This window comes from Manis javanica, chromosome 3 (assembly GCF_040802235.1).
Source record: "Manis javanica isolate MJ-LG chromosome 3, MJ_LKY, whole genome shotgun sequence".
Lineage (NCBI taxonomy): Eukaryota > Metazoa > Chordata > Mammalia > Pholidota > Manidae > Manis > Manis javanica.
This window is the reverse complement of record NC_133158.1, coordinates 12,621,405-12,630,515: the sequence shown is the minus strand read 5'-3', so window position 1 is coordinate 12,630,515 and position 9,111 is coordinate 12,621,405. Positions and strand designations below refer to the sequence as shown.

The 9,111-nt window shown below is 40.1% G+C and overlaps 2 long non-coding RNA genes across 17 annotated transcripts in view; one reads left to right on the top strand and one right to left on the bottom strand.

The window, feature by feature from the left end:
• LOC108391663 (uncharacterized) overlaps positions 1–9,111 on the bottom strand; it is a 284,047-nt gene that overhangs the window by 239,447 nt on the left and 35,489 nt on the right. For 13 of the 14 annotated variants that reach the window (XR_012128935.1, XR_012128936.1, XR_012128937.1 and 10 more), the window contains exon 3: positions 8,499–8,743. This is a non-coding gene — a long non-coding RNA (uncharacterized lncRNA). Of the gene's footprint in view, positions 1–23; positions 39–8,498; positions 8,744–9,111 lie in introns of those variants that run through there. The other variant, XR_012128939.1, reaches the window with a different exon arrangement.
• LOC118972528 (uncharacterized) overlaps positions 1–9,111 on the top strand; it is a 465,003-nt gene that overhangs the window by 426,881 nt on the left and 29,011 nt on the right. The gene's annotated exons all lie outside the window — the stretch shown is intronic.

The following is a 9,111-nucleotide window of genomic DNA, read 5'->3' as shown; positions in this document are numbered from 1 at the left end:
AGCAGGAGACAAAGAGGTGGATTTGCAGCTAGCCACACCTGAAATTGAACAAAACCAGTTAATTATACTGATAAATACAAAGATAGTATGATGGTCACTGCTTGATCATGCCATGTGCATTACCTGCCTTTAAATGCCTGCTTTTTATTACTCATCAGCTTTATCTGTATTACCTCATTCGATACAAGGAGGGAGGGCCACTCTCATTATCCCAATTTTACAGATGAGATGACCAAAACTCAATGAGGTTAAGTAACATGCTCAAGATCACCTATTGGTATGTGACATCTGGGGATTTGAACCCAACTCTGTGAGAAACAGAAGCATCAAGTTTTGTCTATGCAGAAACTTATATTTTTGTACGCTCTGGCTGGCAGGGCACGGGGTGAGGAGACAGATTTTGTAGAGAGCAGATTTCATTTGTAATTTCCTTTCTGTCCCAGGAAAACTGTACAGAAGCTGGGAAGTGTTGAGAAGTTGGTAGATTTATAATAAACCCATCTTTGGTCCGTCACAATTGGGGTGCAGTTTAAGAGGTGGAAGGGTAAAGTGCAGCCAGTGATGGTAGAGCAGTTGGAAGCCCTCCTGTGTTGCGGGGTAGGGGGGGATTTTCACTCTGCAAAGAGGTTTCTCTGTGTCCTATTATTGGTTCCTCTAAACTATCCTGTAGGGCAGAATGAACGTTAAACACTACCAGACACATAAGCTTAGAAGGACCGGCTAGAAAGAAAAGGATTTAAAACCCTAATATGTAGAAGTTAAATGTGAAAGATTATCCAACCAAGGCTTTACATGTGTGATAAATACACATCAATTCATTGAAGAGTGCAGTTACATTTACTAAATTCTATATTTTAAGTAAAAATGAGTTTAGGGCACCCCAGTCAGCCATGACGGGTATGCCTGTAACACACTACAAAGTCACCAGGGGAAGCGCTTCATCTCAAGGAGGTCGCTGGGTTGCTCACACACTTGTGAGCCATTCTTGGTGTGTGCTGAGGACACCCAAATGGGTGTTAATCGGTGATGACCTAAGAAAACCCAAGCTGAGATATTTGTTGGCCTTGAGGAATTACAATATATAATACAGAGTCTCCAACTTAGATGTTTTGCAATTTTTTGGCTTTAAAGTGTTATTAAAGCCATATACATTTGGTAGACACTGCACTTCAAATTTTAAATTTTCATCTTTTCCCGGACCAGCAATATGCTGCTCCACCCTGTCTCGTGATGCTTGTTAGGCAGTGAGCTGCAGCTCCCAGTCAGCCCCACGACCTGGGGGTAAATGACTGGTGCGCTTAGAGCACCCTTGTTACTTGCTTTCAGTACAGTACTCAGTCAACATGAGATATTCAACACTTTGTTATAAAATAGGCTTTGTGTTAGATAAGTTTGCCTGACTGACTGTAAGCTAATATAAGTATTCCAAGATTAGACTAAGCTCTGATGTGCAGTAGGTGAGGTGTATTAACTGCATTTTCAAAGTATGCTATTTTCAACTTAGATTGGATTTATCAGGATGTAACCCCATCAGAAGTTGAGGAGGATTTGTACATTCCAAACTCATATAGCAGTACTGTTTTCAAAACATGCACTTTTAAAAATAACATCGCTACCAAAACAGACAATTATTCAATGCTAACTACTCTGTCTAGCATAGATGCTTTCAGTAGGGTGATGTAAATTGGAATCAGAAATATGGAGCTAGGAAAGAGGTTTTATTTGTTGGCCAGCCCAGCCCTTCTCAGGGTGCTAACCAAGGGTGCCAGAGCTGTGCTAGCAGGAGGACTGAGAACTGCAAGGCCTGCCGCACCCGTGCATTACGCACGGCTAGAGTGTGCGTGGTTGGAGGTGGCAAGAGAGAGCAAGTGCCGGAGAGCCAAGTGAGAAAGTTCCATAATAGAAATGGCAGGATCAAAAGATTGCCCAGGTTTGCTCAGGCAGCGGTGTGGCAGCCAAAGAGAAGGCTGTCTTACTGAAGCCTTTGAAGACCAAGGTCCCAGCCCTTCTGGTGCCCGCAAAGAGCTTTTCAGAACTGCAGACTTCTTCTACCAAATACAGGTCAGGAATAAGTATGCGCAGAATGTATATAAGCCTTTTTGCTTCTAAAATTCTCTCTTTCAGTTTATTGAACAACAGTATAAGGAGGTCAGCCAAGTGGAATTACCCACATTTGCAGATGGGGTTGCATGTCTAAGTAGCTACAGAACTGCAGAACAATTTCCAGTCAGAGGAATTGTATTCTCACTCTGCCCCATTTAAAATTGCAATTTGATTTGTGTGGCTAGAAAGTGAAATATGTTTAAAACTTTGAGAAAAAAACCCTCAATGCCCATATGTAGAAATCAGTGCTAAGTAATAATCTAAAAGAGAATGAATTAAAAAAAAGGAATAATTAGCACAAAGACACATACAGCATAGCTAAAAACCAGAATGCTGCTGGCTGGGGATCTGCTTTGTAAAATTTAAAAAGGAAGCATTTGACAGACAGTGTTATAATTTCATGCCTCTAATATGCGTAGCTTCTAAATACATTTGGATATAGAATTTAAGCTAGTATAATTGTGCATATTACAACCCTTATCAAACTGTGCTTGAATCTAGCCTAAAAACAATTCAAAAATGACTATTATGGTGTATGTTCCCTAAATTGCAAGAAAATGCCCTTCATTCTCAGTCTACTGTCCTTTTTTACATTTTCTTCAAAGCACATATATATATATATAAATAAATCCTGATTTTAGGAAGAGAGATAATCAGATACCATTAGCATACAGTATAATTAACATTTTGAACTTATATTTCAGCAGGAAGAGCCAAAAAAGGATTGCATTAGCACTGTAACATGGCTTTGCATAGTCAAGAGAAATTTCCAGTGGGGGGAAAAACCCAGAAAGGCTCTGAACCATCTTAAGCAGGTTCCAGAGTAGAAGAGCAGCATCTTTAGGTTGGGCTCAGTCACATATCTTCCCTGAGCCTTGGTTAGTTCATTGTAAAATGACCCACAAGGTCCTAATTCTGGCCCCTGACTGTTATTTCTAACCATCTTTTTCACCATTCTTTCCCTCACTCAGTCACTTATCTTATACCACAGTGGCAGCTTCCACATCTCCTGGACATGACAAACACATCCTGCCTCAGGGCCTTTGCACTTGTTATCCTCTCTGCCTAGAAACAGCTCTCCTTCTGATACTCGCAGGTTCACTCATTTCTTTCAAGTCTCTACTTGAATGGCCCTTCTGCATGAAGGCTTGCTTTGTTCCTAAGCAGTACCCTCCCAACCCTTTACTCTCCATATGGTCTTTCCTGACTGTTTTTCTTCATAGTGTTTATCTCTACCTGCCATTATTTGTTTTCCTGTTTATTGTCCCCACCCCTCACTAGAATGTCAGGTCCACAAGCACCGGAACTTTGTTCTTTTCCTATTTCCCAATTCTTCAAAGAGTGTCAGCAACTAAGTGGAAGCTCAGAAAATATTTGTAGAAAGGAAAGAGGTAGAGAAGGGAAGGAAATCTTGATGCTCCATTTTTTCCATCTAAAATTCCAAATTGGCATCATGCTTTTATGTTATTTCCACTAACTGGTTTATAATGGGAAATTAATTGATTAAAACAAAAAATAATAATCTTTTTAAAATTAAAAAAGTTGATTGTGGTCAAATATACATAGCACGTAATTTGCCATCTTAGCCATTTTTAAATGTAGAGTTCAGCCTAATTTTTTTAACTGGGACAGTTTCAAAGGGAATGCCCCAGCCCAGCCTTCCTATTGTACCTCTTCTAAATCAGCAAAAGACTGCCCCAGTCCAAAAAAAATTGTGCTATATTCTTAAATGTTCATATTGACCAGATTAATGCTTTTCAGGTAGAATGGAAATGCAATGCAGTATACTTGTGCTAAAGCAAGATAATTAAAGAATTTACTAAAAAAAATGCATGCTAATTTATAATGGACCGTAAGTCACATGGTCTGGTAATGGAACATATGTTTAAAGCAGTATCATTAGCTTCTTTTCACCTTGCCAAGTGTGTCTAAGGAACATTACATGACACTTCATTTAGTGATAATGCTACACCTAATTTTAAACTCTTCATGAGCATGAGACTTGGTCAGATGGCCCTTGTGACCCTCCTGTGCTAGGCCAAGAGATGTATCCGTAATTTGCAGATGGAGAAATAGAGCCTCAGGAGGGTTACCACTTGCTCAAGGTCAACATAGGTTGTAGCAAAGCTGGTACTCACATCCAGGTCTTCTCATGGAGACTTCTGAGTCTTTCTGCTATGCCACACTGTTCAGTGGCATTCCTAAACGTAACTGGCTTCTTTTCCATCTCCTTTTATTATCTACTTTGCTATTCAAAGCCATTCTAGATTGAAAAGTCTTCCTTCAAGACTCACATAAAAGGGTGGTTTAAAAAAAAATTTTCTTTTTGAGCCCAGCTCATGAATTTTCTAGACTAGCTTCTTAGCAATAAAGAATACCTTCCCTGAGAAAATAGCTCTACATGTGTCACCTGGCAGCTCAGATCTCACATGGGAAATGCAACTTAATTTAACGGGGTGCTAGGAAGCAAGCTTGGGATGTATCCAGCATTTTAATATAGAGTTTCTGACCAGATGGTATTCACTTGCTCCTAAACTTTTCCTTCTGTTATTGTGAGACTGCTTTTTTCTATTACTGTAGCAATAAACTAAAGAGGTGAAGGTCATGGCTTTGATTTGTGTATCGGTCAGCTCCCTTTATTCAGTCTCTAAGATGTTATTGCTATGGCTGGCCCCATTCCATGGGCAACACCATGTCAAGTTACAGAGTGGAACTGGGTGAATGGATCAGTGCAAATTCATTACCAGGGAGCTAAGCAGCATGTACTCAAATCTTCACTCTTTCAGTGAAAAGCCACTGTGAAATTTCTAGAATATATCTATATACATGTCAGATGTCCAATACAGTGTAGAACACAGTGAATGCTTACAAACTAAGTTTCAGTCCTAATCAGTGTTAATCAACTATGAATAATAAGTACCTGCTATATTCCTGGCATTGTGCTGGGTGCTATGGATACAATAATCAAGGCCGACATTGTCTGTGGAGCTCTTAAACTAGAAACTATAGTGAGTCTATTCCTATAGTTCTTACTATGTTCAAAGGACTGTAGGGGATACAAGGATGAAATACCATTGCTATCCTTCAAATTCCATATATAAAATAAAAGAAAAACAGTAGGTAAACTCTCAAAAATTATATTTTATACACATATGTGTGTATACAATATTTTAAATAATTGACATTCTCTGAAGGGAATGGAGAAATGCTCAAAAATGTTAGCTACTGTTACTATTAAGTACACCTTTACAGTGTCTATTTGATGTTCCTCACAGAAAGGCAGGATGTATCTCCAAAGCACAGCTGGGTGGCAGATGTCTAAGAAGCACCTTTCATTTTATTTGTACATCGGCATATACTGAGCAGTGGTGTGCTCTTCAGGAGAGTTGAACAAAAGTATGTTTTGTGATGTAAAATTTTTGGAGGGTATCAGTTCTAAGCTAACTGAAAGAATCTAGGTCACAAGAAACTGGGTCACAGCCAAGTTTTCCCTCAAAAGTTTTAAACTTTCTTACAATAAACTTTTTGCTAGAAAAAGGTAACCCAACCTTTGAACATAAGGTTAGCACAGAACAGAAGCTGGTGACCTCATTGCTTGGGGTCAGCATGGGCATGTAGATGCTGAGATCGTGAACTTGAGATCGCAGGGACCTCGTGATGTTGGTGGCGATACGATGCCAGAACAGAAGACAGCCAAGACAACGGTGGCGTTAAGCATGCTACTGATGAGCTCCGTGACCCTCTCTCCCTGACCCAACCCCTACCTGCATCCATGATACTCTTCTAAAGACCAATTTTACACACACACGCACTCTAGACTGGAAAATAACAGAACTCTACCATTACAGGACCAAGTTCTATGAACTGTGTTTCTACTTCACCCTGTGAACAAAAACTTTGCTCATAAGATGACCATTTGCTTTCACCAAGCTGACAGACCCAGATGGGGAGCCAGCTTGGAGAGTATCTTGGCCTCACTAGCACCACATTCGTAACCAACTGAGCTGACTGGTCTGATGTGACAAATAAAATCCCAAACTAGTCCTTGAGTTATTTTCTTTGGATCCATAGTAGAACTGTCTGCAAGAAATATTTTTATTATTGGGGTCATTTTTTATCCTCAGTAAATTTTTATTCTGATTACAGGGACTCCTTGGGAGTCACTCTTGGGGAGAAGGCTTGGGAAGAAGGTAACATGCCTTTCTGAGACTTAAGAATAACCCCTTCATTTCACTGTTATAGTCTAATAGGCACAGACTTGCAAATGTCATAAAAAAATGAAGAAATTGAAGCAATTTGGCAATCTAAAGGGAGAGTAGAAAATAGTGAAATTATAACTTTATAACTACATCATCTTTGCAGTATGAAAAATATTTTCTATATATGACAAATAGTTATCTTCAAGATACTCTGTTTTTTCACATACTCTCTGCGCAAGAGGTTTTGATGCCCTTAGGTGGTAGACTTTGGGAATCTTGGGAAAATGAAGGCTGTGAACAGCAAGCAACTCAAAATATGCTGAGAAGCAGAGTGACATGTGAGCATCTGATGCTGCTAAGACGTGGCTTCTCTCTTGGAAAGGGGATATACTTAACCTGTAGCTATTCCAATTTAGTGATATGGGTCATAAAATCCTCACGCTGCAATAGTGCTTCCAAGAACCCTAATAAATTTTAATTGGAGTTGAGACTGAATTTTCAGATAACTGTCTTATCATGATGTTTTTTAAACTGTCTTATATGATATTTTTTATTTAGGAATTAGAGCACTAAAGATTAATTTACAAATGAAGCTGATCTAACACTTTCATTGAACCCTTTATTCTTCTGTATCTAGCCATTTTGTATTTTAAACGTGATCACATTTTGTTAAGGGATGGACGTTATATGTTTCAATGCAAATAAAGAAACCCCCCAGACATGTAAATGGAATCGTTTAAGGAAAATGTAATAGTAATGATTCTCCACTTTAAACTTCTCCTAGCCATTTTGGTGGGAAGGCTGATTAAAATTGAATTTTTAAATACTTTAATAGGTCAAGTAATAGTTAGCACTTAGTCCTTCTGGTTGCTTGGCACTGTTGTGCTAAGCACTTTGCAAGCACATCTTGTTTAATTAGCACAACACTTTGAACCTGATTAACTTGTCTGAAGTGATAAGAGCAACTGGTTGACCTACTAACTTTAAATGGCATCATAGGAAAGGTATATCCAAACCTCCCACATAGCGTTAAGAAAAATATTAATTTTATTTGGCACCCCCTAGTGCGAAGAATGGGGAAAGCAATTCCCATCCAAAAGTGCTCTTACATTTCTTTCATACATCCATGAATATGCATGGATTCCCTACTAAGTGCAAGACCCTGTGATGGGGGCCGATACTGAATAAGGAGGAAACAGACCTGCTCCTGCCTTCGAAACACTGGTAGTCTACTTTGAGACAAGCAACAAAAAGAAGTTTTAAAAAAATGCGCCATTGCAGATTGTGACCAAGGCAAACCACTAGGGTCCTGTGATAGCTGTAGGGGGGCCCCTCCGTGGATGAGTATGAAGTTGGGGGGCAGAGCTGTCCAGGCAGGTACTAGCATGTGTGAAGGTGCTGAGTGCCCAGCTGTTTGGTATATCTGGGAATTCCACTCTGGCTGGAGCCTAGTGAGGGCGAAGCACAAGATGAAGTTGGGGAGAGGATGAAGGTGGGCATGGTTGGGAGTATTTGTTCTGAGGTGAAGGGAAGCAGGCAAAGAGTTTCGGCTGGGGTGTGAACTGATAAGCTTCCTATGTGGTGAAGACCTCTCAGTATACAGAGGAAGGCAGGAAGGGAAGTGAGGGAGGGTCTTGCTCTTACTGGGGAGAGACCAATAAGGCGGCGTGGTGGGAGCTGAGGTGGTTCTTCAGTTGGATTAAACAAAACAGAATTTGGGCTGGGTCAGTGGTTCCCAGCTGGGGCAGACTTTGTCCGCACGGGACACTTGGCAATGTCTGGAGACATTTTTGGTTGTCACAGAGGGAGGTGGGGTGGGGGTTTCTTACTGGCATCCAGTCAGTAGTGAATAGGGGTACCGCTAAAAACCCTGCAGTGCCCAGGATGGCACCCCCGCCCTTGCAAAGAATGTTCTAGCTCCAAACGTAAATGGAGTAGAGGTTGGAAACCCTAGGCTAGAGGTTTAGCAAAAGTGAAAGAGATAAGTAGATACATTTTTTTTTTAATCTTAAACTGGGGAATGTCTGGGACTTAGTGATGGATGAATAGAGACCAGTGAGGGGGGAGCAAGTATCAGGTGTGACTCACCCGGTTCTCGCTTGAGCAAATGTGGGCTGTCATTTACCAACACAGGAGGCTGATGGGAGGGGCCAGACTGTAACAGGGAAGAAATAAATAACTCATCTTTGAACATACCCAGTTTGAGGTTCCTGGGAAATAGCCAAGAGGAGATGTGAAATAGGCTCATTTTCTGAGTCTCCAGTGTTACCAAAATCATAGTAATACTTAATATACCGGGCATCATTATAAGAATTTTTGTACGTTATTTTAGTAATCCTATTGACGGTGAAGATCAACATTCATTCTTTGAATCCTCTTCATGATTTCCTCCGATGTAGGCAGCGCATTGCTGAAGGCTCTCAGTCCATATTAGGCCTTCCCTAGTAAAACAGAATGTGTCCTCATCACTATGCCATCAAAGATATTCAAAATTATATTTGCCATTTTTCAAAAAGCTTTTGTCATTTGTATTTTAGGAAATATCCTGAAAGTATTTATCTTCTTTATTGCTTCTGATTTTGGTACAGTAGCACAATTTTACCCCAAAGAGGACACCATTTAGGAAATATAAGCATGGTCTCTTGAAACAGTTAAACATTCCAGGAGAAGCTTCTGCCATTTAATGTTCTCTCAAAACCATCTGGCCCTTCATTTTCCTGGCCAAATGATACAAAGTCTTCAAAACACATTTTCAACATTAAAAGACGCAGCTAACTAATGTCAGGAAGCCTGAAGGAATGGAACCGCG